This window comes from Bos javanicus, chromosome 4, assembly GCF_032452875.1.
Source record: "Bos javanicus breed banteng chromosome 4, ARS-OSU_banteng_1.0, whole genome shotgun sequence".
In the NCBI taxonomy this organism is placed as follows: domain Eukaryota; kingdom Metazoa; phylum Chordata; class Mammalia; order Artiodactyla; family Bovidae; genus Bos; species Bos javanicus.
This window is the reverse complement of record NC_083871.1, coordinates 40,045,388-40,063,248: the sequence shown is the minus strand read 5'-3', so window position 1 is coordinate 40,063,248 and position 17,861 is coordinate 40,045,388.

Genomic DNA, 17,861 nt, shown 5'->3' with positions numbered 1-17,861 from the left:
ATACAGACTGAAAGTGAAGGGCTGGAAAAAGATTTTCCATGCAAATAGGGACCAAAAGAAAGCAGGAATAGCAATACTTATATCAGATAAAATAGACTTTAAAACAAAGGCTGTGCAAAGAGACAAAGAAGGTCACTACGTAATGATCAAAGGATCAATCCAAGAAGAAGATATAACAATTATAAATATATATGCACCCAACATAGGAGCACTGCAGTATGTAAGACAAATACTAACAAGTGTGAAAGGAGAAATTAACAATAACACAACCCCACTCACACCTATGGATAGATCAACAAAACAGAAAATTAACAAGGAAACACAAACTTTAAATGATACAATAGACCAGTTAGACCTAACTGATATCTGTAGGACATTTCATCCCAAAACAATGAATTTCACTTTTTTCTCAAGTGCACACGGAACCTTCTCCAGGATAGATCACATCCTGGGCCATAAATCTAGCCTTGGTTAATTCAGAAAAATTGAAATCATTCCAAGCATCTTTTCTGACCACAATGCAGTAAGATTAGATCTCAATTACAGGAGAAAAACTATTAAAAATTCCAACATATGGAGGCTGAACAACACGCTGCTGAATAACCAACAAATCACAGAGGAAATCAAAAAAGAAATCAAAATTTGCATAGAAATGAATGAAAATGAAAACACAACAACCCATTTTAATCTTAAAACTCAGATGTATATGTATGTGCTGATTTTCAGAAAAACAAACTGAATATTCAGTTATGGGTGTGGTAACTTTCATGTTTGCACATTTGGAATTTCCCATGTGTTGAAATCCTTGTTTTGCTTTTAGTTTTGGGAGTATTCATATCTTCCGAATAATCTCAATCAGCATGATGTATTGAGGAGGAGAGTGGGGCACTCCCTTAAAGTTATGTGCCACTAGGAAATTTCAACAGTTTCACCATCTAGCTTGTTTCAAATAAAGAAACAAACAAACAAAAAAAATGGAAGTGGTTCACGCATAATAAATCCCTGCTGTGCTATGCTGTGTTTTCATGACTAATTTCTTCACTAACCACAGCTTTGCAGCCCACAACTTTAAAACACCAGGAGTTCTTTATAAAAACATGGGCTTACTGTTAGGGTTGTGCTTTTTCCTGTCCACAGACTCCCCAGTGACTTGTTAACTGTCCAAACATAAATGCCTTCAAAAGACTATGAAAAATGCAATTGTAAGATATTTTTGGAACCATAAAGGAACCTTCCTATTATAGAGTCAGAAACTAAAATAACAGTAAAGAATAAATTATTACCCTAAGAATTGATTTGATACCTTTAATTTCTCTTCACAGAAATATCAGTTCTGCTAGAAACATTGAGGAATTATCTAGTCATTTCCCATGATTAAGCCGAATGACAAACCATCTCAGTTAAGATGTCTGAGTGAGTTACCTGAGGCTAAGAGCAGAATTTGAAATAAGTAATTGAACTAGTACTTGTTTTACCTCATATCTGCTTTATGACTACTTTAAAAGAAAAAAAAAAACAAAACAGAATCTCCAGTCCCAAATACTTGTCTAACATTTTCTACTTTCTTTATTTCCTGTTAGCTCCACTAGATATTGTTAACATCTCTTGAATATTTTTGATTTTACAGGAAAAAAAAAATCTCTTCATTTCAAGTGAAATCTAGTTCTTTAGCAGTGAGGTCCTGGACAAAAGCAGGAATCTTCTCTGTCAAGCTTCTCTGTTCCCAATAACATAACCAAGGTTGTTCCAAATTTCAGATAAATATCTTGAAATTTGTAATTTGTTTTTCTTCTTTAGCATTCTCCATGATTCAGGCACAACCTCTTCTTTCCACTGTCACAGGCTGGGAATCTCTTTCAGTTCAGTTCAGTTCAGTTGCTCAGTTGTGTCTGACTCTTTGCGACCCCACAAATTGCAGCACGCCAGGCCTCCCTGTCCATCACCAACTCCCAGAGTTCACCCAGACTCACGTCCATCGAGTCAGTGATACCATCCAGCCAGCTCATCCTCTGTCGTCCCCTTCTCCTCCTGCCCCCAATCCCTCCCAGCATCAGAGTCTTTTCCAATGAGTCAACTCTTCACATGAGGTGGCCAAAGTACTGGAGTTTCAGCTTTAGCATCATTCCTTCCAAAGAAATCCCAGGGCTGATCTCCTTCAGAGTGGACTGGTTGGATCTCTGTGCAGACCAAGGGACTCTCAAGAGTCTTCTCCAACACCACAGTTCAAAAGCATCAATTCTTCGGCGCTCAGCCTTCTTCACAGTCCAACTCTCACATCCATACATGACCACAGGAAAAACCAGAGCCTTGACTAGACGAAACTTTGTTGGCAAAGTAATGTCTCTGGCTTTTGAATATGCTATCTAGGTTGGTCATAACTTTCCTTCCAAGGAGTAAGTGTCTTTTAATTGCATGGCTGCAGTCACCATCTGTAGTGATTTTGGAGCCCAGAAAAATAAAGTCTGACACTGTTTCCACTGTTTCCTCATCTATTTCCCATGAAGTGATGGGACCAGATGCCATAATCTTCGTTTTCTGAATGTTGAGCTTTAAGCCAACTTTTTCACTCTCCTCTTTCACTTTCATCAAGAGGCTTTTGAGTTCCTCTTCACTTTCTGCCATAAGGGTGGTGTCATCTGCATATCTGAGGTTATTGATATTTCTCCTGGCAATCTTGATTCCAGTTTGTGTTTCTTCCAGTCCAGCATTTCTCATGATGTACTCTGCATAGAAGTTAAATAAACAGGGTGACAATATACAGCCTTGACGTATTCCTTTTCCTATTTGGAACCAGTCTGTTGTTCCATATCCAGTTCTAACTGTTGCTTCCTGACCTGCATACAAATTTCTCAAGAGGCAGATCAGGTGGTCTGGTATTCCCATCTCTTGAAGAATTTTCCACAGTTTATTGTGATCCACACAGTCAAAGACTTTGGCATGGTCAATAAAGCAGAAATAGATGTTTTTCTGGAACTCTCTTGCTTTTTCCATGATCCAGTGGATGTTGGCAGTTTGATCTCTGGTTCCTCTGCCTTTTCTGAAACCAGCTTGAACATCAGGAAGTTCACGGTTCACATATTGCTGAAGCCTGGCTTGGAGAATTTTGAGCATTACTTTACTAGCGTGTGAGATGAGTGCAACTGTGCGGTAGTTTGAGCATTCTTTGGCATTGCCTTTCTTTGGAATTGGAAAGAAAACTGACCTTTTCCAGTCCTGTGACCACTGCTGAGTTTTCCAAATTTGCTGGCATATTGAGTGCAGCACTTTCACAGCATCATCTTTCAGGATTTGAAATAGCTCAACTGGAATTCCATCACCTCCACTAGCTTTGTTCGTAGTGATGCTTTCTAAGGCCCACTTGACTTCACATTCCAGGATGTCTGGCTCTAGGTCAGTGATCACACCATCGTGATTATCTGGGTCGTGAAGATCTTTTTGTACAGTTCTTCTGTGTATTCTTGCCATCTCTTCTTAATATCTTCTGCTTCTGTTAGGAGTCTGCTGATTGTGCAAATGAGCAGCAGGGTTGAACTAAGGTACTGACTGAATAAGTAATGAATACAGATTTTTAAAGTGTCAATTAATGGAAATATACTAAAAAGTAAATACTATGAATCAATGCCCTGACCTGAGGGTATAAATAATATTTCACAGAGGATTTTTGTTTCATGTCTTCATCATTGATAGATTAGATATCATACAACTGGGTTTCAGAGCTAGAAGCAATGGCTGGCAGAACACACGTTCAAATTTTAAACTGGTCTTCATTATCTTTAAAAGGATTATAAATACACATAATTGAATTAAGTTACAAGATCATTGTAATACATCTTCGGGTGAACAAAAGACTGAATAAAAGAGGACAAAAATATAATTTTTAAAAAAGCAGCACGATTGTTCAATTCATACTTTATTTAATAGTCCACTATTTTAAACAGAATAGGATAAAAATAATTTACTTAAAATTACTTTTTTTCGCAGAAGTCTCTTTTAAGGTTATTTCCACAAAACACTTAATGGTAGATAGTTTTGTATGAAAATACAGCATGGAAATAAATGATTAGATGTGTAAATACTTACATTATTTCATAAATTTATTTATTTCAAATTACTTAAAAAAAGGGTAGTGTGTTCCAAAATACTTTTTTTTATCTTCTATGGGTAAGTACTATTCCATGACATGAGGATACAGCAGTTAAAAACAGACAAAATTCCCCACCCTCACAGAACTTTACATCCTAGAAAGAGAAGAAAATGCAATTAATACATAAGTATAGTACTAATGACTCTGGAGAAAATTTACAGCAGAAATTAGGAGACTGTGATGACACAATTTCAAATAACATAGTGAGTGGGATCACAGAGAAAAAAGGACCTGTAAAAGGAGAGGTGAGGTACTATGTAACCATTTGGGGAAGAGCAGAGAAGGCAATGGCAACTCACTCCAGTATTCTTGCCTGGAAAATCCCATGGACGGAGGAGCCTGGTGGGCTGCAGTCCATGGGGTCGTGAAGAGTTGGACATGACTGAGCGACTTCACTTTCACTTTTCACTTTCATGCATTGGAGAAGGGAATGGCAACCCATTCCAGTGTTCTTGCCTGGAGAATCCCAGGGACAGGGGAGCCTGGTGGGCTGCCATCTCTGGGGTCGCACAGTCAGACACGACTGAACCGACTTAGCAGCAGCAGCAGTCAAAAGCCCTAAAGTCTTGAGCTTGCGGATTTTAAAAAAGAGAAATGAGACTAGAGCAGTTGCAATTGAGTAAGTTAACAGGAAGAGCACACAGGAGACTGAGAGGTGATGGTGACTTGGAAGAGGTTATTAGCAGTGGAGATGGTGAGGTGGGTATTGCCCTATTATGGATATACATTTGACTCTTGAACAACAAGTGTTTGAACTGCTCAGGTCCACTTATACTAGGATTTCTTTCACTAAATATATACTATATTACTCTAGGATCTGTGGTTGTTTGAACCCAGGAATGCAAAACTGAGGGTAAGAGGGCCAGCTGTAAAGTTATATTTAGATTTTCAACAGTGCCTATGGTGGTGCCCCTATGCCCAAAGCTGTTCAAGGATTAATTCAACTTTGAAGTTCTACCTGATGGGATTTACTGATAATTAGGTGGAAATTGTAAGAAAAATAAATTCAGGGTGACCAGGATTTTGGTAGAGAAACTGGATTATTTATCTGTGTGTTGTTGTTCAGTCACCCAGTTGTGTCTGACTCTTCACAACCCCATGGACTGCAGACCCCAGGCCTCCCTGTCCCTCACCTTCTCCCAGAGTTTGCCCAAGTTCATATCCATTACATTGGTGATGCTATCCAGCCATCTCATCCTCTGACATCTCCTTCTGCTCTCAATCTTTTCCAGCATCAGGGTCTTTTCCAGTGAGTCAGCTGTTCACATCAGGTGACCAAAATATTACAGCTTCAGCTTCAGCATCAGTCTTTCCGATGAGTATTCAGGGTTGATTTCCTTTAAGATTGACTGGTTTGATATATGTCTGTAATAATGAGTAAAATACTATTGAGGTCTAACTTTATGTATTTTTATTGTTCCATTGAATTTCTGGAAATTCTGACTGAAGGTATCAGAAAAAATTAGTAATAAGATGAAATAACTCCTTTGGAATTATATGATAGTTCCCTTTATTACTCATGACTTTGTAATATTTAAGATATGTTTGGTTTATCTTTTCTTTCCTGCTTTGAAATTTTGTTTGTTGTACATTAACTTTTCAAATTCTCAATTTAAAAATTTCACTGTTCTATACTATCATTGATTCACCATTTATCTGACTGAAATAGGGCAAAGTCTTCAAGTTAAGGCTAAACTAGTATGACCACTATGGGCTGCCTGGGAATCTAAATTGAAACACATTATTAACAAGCATTTATAACTCATGTTGTACTCAGTTTTAAATATTTAATCCTCATTATTCACATCCATGTTTTGTAGTAGATAAAACATTCCCTAATGTAAAGTATAGAAAATGGAGTCCGTATAAGTTACCGCACCCAGGGCTATGCAGGTGTTAAATTGTGAACTAGTATGGAAATAAGAAGTAGAGAAATATTTCAAGTCTATATTATTGATACACAAACCCAAAGTGCTTTGTTCACTACTTAGGTAGTCACTGTCTGTCTTCAAGAGTGGAAAGCAATAGAGCACAGGAACAGTAATTGACAAATCATTTTAATTTGCTGGTAAGATGAATAGCTACATGTTTAACATAATTAAATTTTAGATATCATGTCCCTAGATCACTTTTACCAATTGGTATATAAATTATACAATTTCTTGGCAGTCTTCCATTTCTCATTTATGACTTACAATTTCATGTGAAAACAGTACTAGACTTATAATCAGGGGGCCTTGTTTCAATCCCAGCTCTACAATTTGCTGGATTTGTGATATTGAACAAATGTTATATATTCTGTGTCTCATTTCCTTATTAGTAAAATAGAAAAAATAAAAAAATTTGTTTCACAATTTGTCATGGGGATCAAATAGAATAGATTATGTGAAAAACTTTGGAAAGTTAAAAAACCTCTACTGTTAATCTATAGAATATTAAAAATTTTTCCATTGAATTTTCTCTGGAGACTTAAAATATTTTGTGGAGCTATATTAATTTCTGATATTTCCAGTTGCTAGCACAACTACATCATGCAACTCTGGCCTGATTTCCTCCTCCAGGTGTAACCATTCTTTGCTGGTTACTTAAATTTTTAAAGTTGAAGTCTCAGAAAAACCTTTTGCCTTAATGAGATTTGGCGCCCAGTTCCCTCTCAGAAAAAGAATTTCCTGTCAGGAAATGACTCACAAATTTATTTAATTTTATTTAGAATTTACCTACCTGAAAATTCTGCTGTCTCTATTCACTGAGAGAGGTGAGTCCTAGTCCAAGCTATTCACTTTCAGAGTTCAGTGGCTTTAGCAGTTTGCTTTATCCTTGTAGGTTGCATTTTCTTAACTTCCAGAAGTAATCACTAATAAAAGTAATTCTCACATTGTGTCAATCATCTTTAGAGTGTCATGTTTAACTGTGGTAGGAAGGAAATAATTTGTTATCAATCAGAATCTACTAATTTTCGGAAATAATCTACTTTTATTTTTCAAATAAATTAGAAAATTTTCTGTTTGTTTCCCTAAGTGGGAAATAAAATGGTTCCCAAATATGGTGTACAAACTGTTACATCTATATATGTGTATTACAGTGGAAAAAATGAGACTCACTGGTTTAGAAAAATGACTTCTCAATACTATGACTCTTTATTTAAATTTTTGAAATAATTTTTTTCTAAAATGTTCATTTCTTAGGGCACCTAAAAGCATCAAAGTATAAGTGATATCTGAATATTGGTTGTGGTGAAATGGGATTAATTAGAAGATAAGTAGTACCTACGTGCCCCCATGCAGGCTGAGTGAATGTCAGGTGTGATTTTAGACATGAAAGCAGAGACTGGGAGGAACATGGAAAAGAGGGATTTGTTCAGTCATGTCTGAACCTTTGTGACCCCATGGACTACAGCACAGAAGGATTCCCTGTCCTTCACCATCTCCCGGAGATTACTCAAACTCATGTCTATCGAGTCAGTGATGCCATCCAACCATCTCGTCCTCTGCCATGCCCTTTTCCACTTGCCTTCAATCTTTCTCAGCATCAGGGTCTTTTCCAATGAGTTGACTCTTCACATCAGATAGCCAAAGTATTGGAGCTTCAGCCTCAGCATCAGTCCTTCCAATGATTATTCGGGGATGATTTCCTTTAGGATTGACTGATTTGGTCTCCTTGCTGTCTAAGGGACACTCAAGAGTCTTCTCCAGCACTACAGCTTAAAGGCATCAATTCTTCATTACTCTGCCTTCTTTATTGTTCAGGTCTCATATGACTACTGGAAAAATCATAGTTTTGACTGTACAGACGTTTGTTGGCAAAGTAATGTCTCTGCTTTTTAATACGCTGTCTGGGTTTGTCATAGCTTTTCTTCCAAGGAGCAAGTGTCTTTTAATTTCATGTCTGCAGTCACCACCACAGAGATTTTGGAGCCCAAGAAAATAAAGTCTGTCACTGTTTCCATTGTTTCCCCATCTATTTGCCATGAAGTGTTGGATTCAGATGCTTTGATCTTAGTTTTTGAATGTTGAGTTTTAAGCCAACTTTTTCACTCTCCTCTTTCACTTTCATCAAGAGGTTCTTTACTTCCTGTTTGTCTCTGCCATAATGGTAGTGTCATCTGCATATCTAAGGTTATTGATATTTCTCCCAGCAATCTTGATTCCAGGTTGTCCTTCATCCAGCCCAGCGTTTCTCATAATGCACTTTGCATATAAGTTAAATAAGCAGGGTGGCAATATATAGCCTTAACGTACTCCTTTCCCAATTTTGAAACAGTCCATTGTTCCATGTCCACTTCTAACTGTTGCTTCTTGACCTGCGTACAGGTTTCTCAGGAGCCAGGTAGGGTGTTCTGGTATTCACATCTCTTTTCTGTGGAAAGAATTTTCCATAGTTTGTTGTGATTCACAACACACAGATTTGACACAAAGTCTTTAGCATAGTCAATGAAGAATAAGTAGATGTTTTTTCTGGAATTCTCTTTTGCTTTTTTCTATGATCCAATGGATGTTGGCAATTTGAGAACCCCCAGGGAATTTTACTTTGAAGGCCAGTGGAATTAGATTATAGAACTTCCACAGGACTGGGGAAACAGGATTCTTGGAGAGCATAAACAAAACCATTTGTGTATCAGGACCCAGGAGAAAGGAGCAGTGACCCCACAAGAGATTGAACCAGAATTGCCTGTGAGTGTTTGAAAGTTTCTGCTGGAGGTGTGGATGCAGAGTGGCCTAAAGAGGTCAGGAAACTGATTGCAGTGATATTGGGAGGCATGGTGTGCAGGTGTAAGTCCTTTGGAGGTGATCATCGTTACCCATTTGTGGTGTAAGATGGTGGAGTAGAAGGACATGCACTCAGCTTCTCCTGCGAGAACTCCAAAACTACAACTCACTGCTGAACAACCGTCTACTGGAGAATGTTGGATCCCAACAACAACAAAAATACCCCATGTCCAACCACAACGGTGAAGCCCCAACAAGATGGTAGGAGGGGCGAAATTGCCTTTAAAATAAAAACCTATACCAGCCAGAGATGCTCAGAGGGCTCAAACAAACCCTGTGCACACCAGGACCCAGAGACCCCACAGAGACTGAGACAGAACTGTGTTTGAGTGTCTCCTGTGGAGGTACCGGTCAGTGGTGGACTGCCTCAGGGGAAGTGGCTTGGTACAGCACACTTGGGTAGGGTGTGGCACACTTGGATATGGCATAAACCCTCTTGGAGGAAGTCGCTATTAACCCCATCATAGAGCTCCCAGAACTTACACAGGACTTGGGAAATAGACTCTTGGAGGGCACAAACAGAACCTTGTGCACAACAGGACCCAGGAGAAAGGAGAAGTGACCCCACAAAAGACTGACCCAGACTTGCCTGTGAGTATCCAGAAGTCTCTGGTGGAAGCGTGTGTTGGTGATGGCCTGCTGCATGGTTGGGAGCACTGAGTATAGCAGTGCCTGCATGGGACCTTTTGAGGAAGTCACCATTATCTTCATTACTTCCACCATCAGATCAGATCAGATCAGATGAGTCCCTCAGTCGTGTCCGACTCTTTGTGACCCCATGAATTGCAGCACACCAGGCCTCCCTGTCCATCACCAACTCCCGGGGTTCACTCAGACTCATGTCCATCGAGTCAGTGATGCCATCCAGCCATCTCATCCTCTCTCGTCCCCGTCTCCTCCTGCCCCCAATCCCTCCCAGCATCAGAGTCTTTTCCAATGAGTCAACTCTTCGCATGAGGTGGCCAAAGGACTGGAGTTTCAGCTTTTGCATCATTCCTTCCAAAGAAATCCCAAGGCTGATCTCCTTCAGAATGGACTGGTTAGATCTCCTTGCAGACCAAGGGACTCTCAAGAGTCATCTCCAACACCACAGTTCAAAAGCATCAATTCTTCGGTGCTCAGCCTTCTTCACAGTCCAACTCTCACATCCATACATGACCACAGGAAAAACCATAGCCTTGACTAGACGAACCTTTGTTGGCAAAGTAATGTCTCTGCTTTTGAATCTGCTATCTAGGTTGGACATAACTTTCCTTCCAAGGAGTAAGCGTCTCTTAATTTCATGGCTGCAGTCACCATCTGTAGTGATTTTGGAGCCCAGAAAAATAAAGTCTGACACTGTTTCCACTGTTTACCCATCTATTTCCCATGAAGTGATGGGACCAGATGCCATAATCTTCGTTTTCTGAATGTTGAGCTTTAAGCCAACTTTTTCACTCTCCTCTTTCACTTTCATCAAGAGGCTTTTGAGTTCCTCTTCACTTTCTGCCATAAGGGTGGTGTCATCTGCATATCTGAGGTTATTGATATTTCTCCCGGCAATCTTGATTCCAGCTTGTGTTTCTTCCAGTCCAGTGTTTCTCATGATGTACTCTGCATAGAAGTTAAATAAGCAGGGAGACAATATACAGCCTTGACGTACTCCTTTTCCTATTTGGAACCAGCCTGTTGTTCCATGTCCAGTTCTAACTGTTGCTTCCTGACCTGCATACACATTTCTCAAGAGGCAGATCAGGTGGTCTGGCATTCCCATCTCTTTCAGAATTTTCCATAATTTATTGTGATGCACACAGTCAAAGGCTTTGGCATAGTCAATAAAGCAGAAATAGATGTTTTTCTGGAACTCTCTTGCTTTTTCGATGATCCAGCAGATGTTGGCAATTTGATCTCTGGTTCCTCTGCCTTTTCTAAAACCAGCTTGAATATTTGGAAGTTCATGGTTCACATGTTGCTGAAGCCTGGCTTGCAGAATTTTGAGCATTACTTTACTAGTGTGTGCTGCTGCTGCTGCTGCTGCTGCTGCTAACTCACTTCAGTCGTGTCCGACTCTTTGCTACCGCATAGACGGCAGCCCTCCATGTGAGATGAGTGCAATTGTGTGGTAGTTTGAGCATTCTTTGGCATTGCGCTTCTTTGGGATTGGAATGAAAACTGACCTTTTCCAGTCCTGTGGCCACTGCTGAGTTTTCCAAATTTGCTGGCATATTGAGTGAAGCAGCACTTTCACTTTCTGTCATAAGGGTCGTGTCATCTGCAAGGCAAATTGGAAGTGGTCAAACAGGAGATGGCAAGATTGAACATTGACATTTTAGGAATAAGTGAACTAAAATGGACAGAAATGGGTTAATTTAACCCAGATGACCATTATATCTATGACTGGGCAAGAATCCTTTAGAAGAAATAGAGTAGCCATCATAGTCAACAAAGAGTCCAAAATGGAGTACTTGGATGTAATCTTAAAAAGGACAGAATGATCTCTGTTCATTTCCAAGGCAAACCATTCAATATCACAGTAATCCATATCTATGCCCTAACCAGTATGTTGAAGAAGCTGAAGGTGAATGGTTCTATGAAGGCTTACAAGACCTTCTAGAACTAACACCCAAAAAAGATGCCCTTTTCATTATAGGGGACTGGAATGCAAAAGTAGGAAGTGAAGAGATACCTGGGGTAACAGGCAAATTTGGCCTTGGAGTCCACAATGAAGCATGCCAAAGGCTAACAGAGTTATGCCAAGACAATGCACTGGTCATAGTAAACACCCTCTTCCAACAACATGAGAGATTTTACACATCGACATCACCAGGTGGCCAATAAAAAAATCAGATTGATTATATTCTTTGCAGCCAAAGATGGAGAAGCTCTATACAGTCAGCAGAAAGAAGACCAGGAGTTGACTGTGGCTCAGATCATGAACTCCTTATTGCCAAATTCAGACTTTAATTGAATAAAGTAGAGGAAACCACTAGATGATTCAGGTATGACCTAATTAAAGTCACTTATGCTTATACAGTGGAAGTGACAAATAGATTCAAGGGATTAGATCTGATAGACTGCTTGAAGAACTATGGTTGGAAGTTCATGACATTGTACAAGAGGCAGTTATCAAGACCATCCCCAAGAAAAAGAAATGCAAAAAAGCAAAGTGGTTGTCCGAGGAAGCCTTGCAAATAGCTGAAAAAAAGAGGAGAAGTTAAAGGGAAAAGAAAAAAGAAAGATATACCCATTTGAATGCAGAGTTCCAAAGAATAGCAAGGAGAGATGAGAAAGCCTTCGTCAGTGATCAATGCAAAGAAATAGAGGAAAATAATAGAATGGGAAAGACTAGAGATATCTTAAAGAAAATTAGAGATACCAAGGGAACATTTCATGCAAAGGTGGGGACAATAAAGAATAGAAATGGTATGGACCTAACAGAAGTAGAAGATATTAAGAAGAGGTGGCAACAATACACAGAACTATACAGAAAAGGTCTCCATGACCCAGATAACCACGATGGTGTGACTACTCACTAGAGCCAAACATCCTGGAATGCGAAGTCAAGTGGGTCTTAGCAAGCATCACTACGAACCAAGCTAGTGGAGGTGATGAAATTCCAGTTGAGCTACTTCAAATCCTAGAAGACCATGTTGTGAAAGTGCTGCACTCAATGTGCCAACAAATTTGGAAAATTTAGCAGTCACCACAGGACTAGAAATGGTCAGTTTTCATTCCAATCTCCAAAAATGGCAATGCCAAAAATGTTCAAACTGTTACTCAATTGCACTCATCTCAGAAAGTAATGCTCAAAATTCTCCAAATCAGGCTTCAGCAATACATGAACCATGAACTTCCAGATGTTCAGGCTGGATTTAGAAAAGTCAGAGGAACCAGAGATCAAATTGCTAACATCCATTGGATCATAGAAAAATCATGAGAGTTCCAGAAAAACAAGTACTTCTTCTTTGTTGGATACACCAAAGCCTTTGACTGTGTGGATCAGAACAAACTGTGGAATATTTTTAAAAAGATAGGAATACCAGACCACCTGACCTGCTGAGGTATCTGTATGCAGGTCAAGAATCAACAGTTAGAATTAAACATGAAACAACAGACTGGTTCTAAATCAGGAAAGGTGTATATGTCAAAGCTGTATATTGTCACCCTGCTTATTTAACTTACATGCAGAGTATATCATGTGAAATGCCAGGCTGGATGAAACACAAGCTAGAATCAAGATTATTGGAAGAAATATTAATAACCTCAGATATGTAGGTGACACCATCCTTATGGCAGAAAGGCAAGATCCAAAGAGCCTCTTTATGAAAGTGAAAGAAGTAAGTGAAAAAGTTGGCTTAAAACACAACATTCAGAAAACTAAGATCATGGCATCCACTTCCATCACTTCGTGGCAAATACATAGGGAAACCATGGAAACAGTGACAAACTTTATATTCATAGGCTCTAAAATCACTGCAGATAGTGACCGCAGTCATGAAATTAAAAGACATTTGCTCCTTGGAAGAAAAGCTATGACCAACCTAGACAGCATATTGAAAAGCAGAGACATTACTTTGCCAAGAAAGGTCCATCTAGTCGAGGCTATGGTATTTCCAGTAGTCATGTATGGATGTAAGAGTTGGACTACAAAGAAAGCTGAGCACTGAAGAATTGATGCTTTTGAACTATGGTTTTGGAGAAGATTCTTGAGAGTGTCTTGGATTGCAAGGAAATCAAACCAGTCCATCCTAAAGAAATCAGTCCTAAATATTCATTGGAAGGACTGATGCTGCAGCTGAAACTCCAATACTTTGGCCACCTGACTGAAGAACCGAGTCAATTGAAAAGACCCTGATGCAGAGAAAGATTGAAGGAGGGAGGAGAAGGGGACGACAGAGAATGAAATGGTTGGATGGCATCACCGACTCCATGGACATGGGTTTGAGTAAGCTCAGGGAGTTGATGATGGACAGGGAGGCCTGGTGTGCTGCAATCCATGGGGTCACAAATAGTCTGATATGACTGAGCAATGAACTGAACTGAACTGAAAGAACTGTAAAATATGGTGGTTACCATAATAATTTGATGCCTTTTAAGAATGTAATTTGTTCACCTTTATTTTTATGTTTTTTTAAGACATTGTAATGCACAGTCAAGTATGTCAGAAAGAGAAAGAGAAATACATTGCATTAACACATATATATGGAATTTAGAAAGATGGTACTGAAGATCCTATGTGCAGTGCTGGAAAGGAGACACAGATGTAAAGAACAGACTTTTGGACTCATTGGAAGAATGAGAGGATGGGATGATTTGAGAGAGAAGCATCAAAACATGTACATTACCATGTGTAAAACAGATAAGCAGCACAAGTTCAATGCATGTAGAAGGGCACCCAAAGCTGGTGCTCTGGGACCAAGCAGAGGGATAGGGTGGAGATAGAGGTAGGGGGAGAGAGGAGGGTGGGGTTCAGGGTTGGGGACACAGGTATACCTCTGGCCAGTTTATGTTGATGTATGTCAGCAACCATCACGAACATTTTTAAATTAAACAAATATAGATTTTGCCACTTAATGGCTGTTTGACTTTGAACTTTAGTTTATTCATCAGTAAAAAAAAAAAAAAGGAAAATTTAACATCAGCTCTTTAAGATTGCATACAAATCTCTTTAAAACTTCTGTATACTTAAAATTCCTTTCACATACCTGTTTATTCATTAGGAAAGAAGCAAAGTAAGGGTAACTGACTATTCCAAAGCAAGTACTTTATAAACTGGGATCTCTGTTATGCTGGCTTCTTTTTTAGGGTCTTCTTGTCTTACTATTAATAAGATTTCTATTTGAGAATATGCCTGAAGTCATAACCAAGTATTTAGCTCTCTTTGCTGTTCTCCATTATAACATTATTTTAAAACAACTGTCTGTTGTTTTCCAGTTGTAGGCAAATGATATGAAGCATTGAATATATTAAGTCATTCGAAAATTGTTCCATCACTAGAAAGAGGTTTGTGATAAAGTTGTTTACTTACTTTTTTTTCTTATTTATGAGCTTAAAATTATTACCTTTTCTAACAGTCATCTGCACAATTGCCTAGATGGATACTAAAACCCCTTTTCACTCCCTGCAAGTTCCCATGGGGCTGAAATTCATCTGCTTTGCATTATTATATATCCCTGCCACGTGGATAGTTTACATCATGTTAACTTTAAAAGGGACTGAAATTGTGCTTTGCAGATAAAAAGGAGAAAGGAATTGAATCAAAAGTTTAGAATAAACAAATGATATCCTAACATTTAACAGAGTTATTTTAAGTTATTCAGTTAAAATTACCTATGTGCATTCAGAATATCACATGTAATTTTTATGCACTATGTAAACATTGGTTATGTGTGCCCAAAAAAATCAAATTGCATAAAATAAAAAAATTAACTAGAAAAGATAATTTGCTTCATTTATTGTAAACAGTAAATTTCTATGTCTCTGAAAACACAAATCCAAAAAAATACAAAAATTTCAAGTTAAAAATGAGTGAAAGACACTAATAAACAGTCCAAAAAAAGAAAAACAAAGTCAGTTAGTACTTGAAAAGATATAATACAAATACAAGTTAAAGCAAAATATTTTATTTGTATTATATTGGCAGAATTGTTAAGAGGTTACCAAGGATGCAGAGGAAAGATTATCCCCCTATGCTTTCAGTGAGGGTATAAGATAAAAGGCAATCCTTTCAAGAAGCAAAAAGAAAAGAGAATGTGTGAAAAGCCACACACACACACAAAATGTTTCTTAATCTAAAAGTTCTAATTTCATATAATTATTCTGACACTATATTTAAGAATAGGAATAATTTTTACACTGTTGTTTATAATAGCTATTAAAATAAAGCTTTTGATTTGTATCTATTATCATGGAAATATGAACCTTTTATGCTCTTCATTTTTAAATGATCAAAAATATATTCAGAATAATCTGTTTGTTGGAAAAAAGACTATGCATACATACATACGTATATACATACACACACATAAATGTATGTACCTACATTCAGTTCAGTTCAGTCACTCAGTCGTGTCCGACTCTTTGTGACCCTATGGACCGCAGCATGCCGGGCCTCCCTGTCCATCAACAACTCCGGGAGTTTACATATCTTTTCATTTAGTGTTTTCATCTTTTTTGGATATATACCTAGGAGTGGCATTGGTGAGTCATATCATAGTTGACTTTAGTTTTACTGAGGAGCCACCATATTGTTTTCCATAGTTCAGTTCAGTCACTCAGTCATGTCTGACTCTTTGCGACTCCATGGATTGCAGCAGACCAGGCCTCCCTGTCCATCACCAACTCCTGGAGTTTACCCAAACTCATGTCCACTGAATTGGTGATGCTATCCAACCATCTCATCCTCTGTCATCCCCTTCTCCTCCTGCCTTCAATCTTTCCCAGCATCAGGGTCTTTTCAAATGAGTCAGGTCTTTACATCAGCTGGCCAAAGTATTAGAGTTTCAGCTTCAGCATCAGTCCTTCCAATAAATATTCAGGACTGATTTCCTTGATGGACTGGTTGGATCTCCTTATTATCCCAGGGACTCTCAAGAGTCTTCTCCAACCACAGTTCAAAAGCGTCAATTCTTCAGCATTCAGCTTTCTTTATAGTCCAACTCTCACATCCATACATGACTACTGGAAAAACCATAGCTTTGACGAGACGGACCTTTTGACTAGATGCCTATATAACAGGTTGTTTATGAAATAATTCTCTTTAGGTGGTAACATTGATGAATTTAATATATTATTTCTTTCATTTACTCATTGTTTTAGTGAATATAGTGTTTAATTAGAAAGTAATACAAGCTCTAATAAATTATGTTAAGTAAAGTTGTAGGTGAGGATAAAGAAGACAAACACAAGCAAAACAAAAATAATTAATTTATACTATGAATTCTAAATACCTGATCACTGACCATCATTGATATTGTATGGATTCCTCATTTATGTTTGCTATAGTCCTGTCTGTTGGAAAATATTGATGACATATTTTTTAGTCTAAATTTTAATAAACCTATTATAGACTCCCATAATTTCAAACCCCTATATTAATATTTTGCACATAGGGATTAAATAAAAGATGACACATGCCCAACAGTTCTTCTATCACTGTTGAACGCAAACGTTCCTTTGCATCTGAAGCTTAAAGAACCTCTGATTTGTGATTCTGCATTTTTGCTTTGTAAAATACTCACCTGCGTCTACTTTCTGCATAAGTTGACACGTTGACTGCTCAATTCCCCATATTCCTTTGGCCTATTAAATAATGTTAAGGTTAATGTCTCTTTATTGCATTGTTTTTGAAACTTGGAAAGCTTCTTGCCCCAAACTATTTTCCATAAGTATTTATTTAAGATTCTAACAGCAGGCCTTTCCCATTTTACTATATCTTTGGTTTCTGGCTTGGCAGATTGGTTAGGTTATGTGACTATATTTTGGGTTATCCTTTTTGGTATTCAGTGTTGACATATGACTCATAGGTGGCTTGATTTTTAAAAGATATGTGTAGAATATATGAAAGGGGTGTTTTGAAAGGGTTTCTTAGTATGACATAATAACAATAGAAAAAGGGTTCTATGGTATAACATAAAAAGAAAAAATAATATTTGTTGAGATACAAAAGAAAGTAGAGTTATATTGGTGATAATACACCTTAACAGAAGGACATACCAATCAGTGTTTTCAATTACACAAAATTCTTCCATCTGGTACAATTCTAGCAAGAAAATAAATATTAAGGTGGAGTACTGAATTTCATTTTACAGGGTTAATAATAATAATAAAGTAGAGCATAAAAAAAGTCTATTCTCATGTGCTCATTTCTTTTGCAGCAGCATACAGCTGGGTTCTATCTTTTATTGTATATATTATTTAAGAATTCTATTTCTTTAAACTTTGATCATGTAGTTTTCTTACATCTGGTTTTA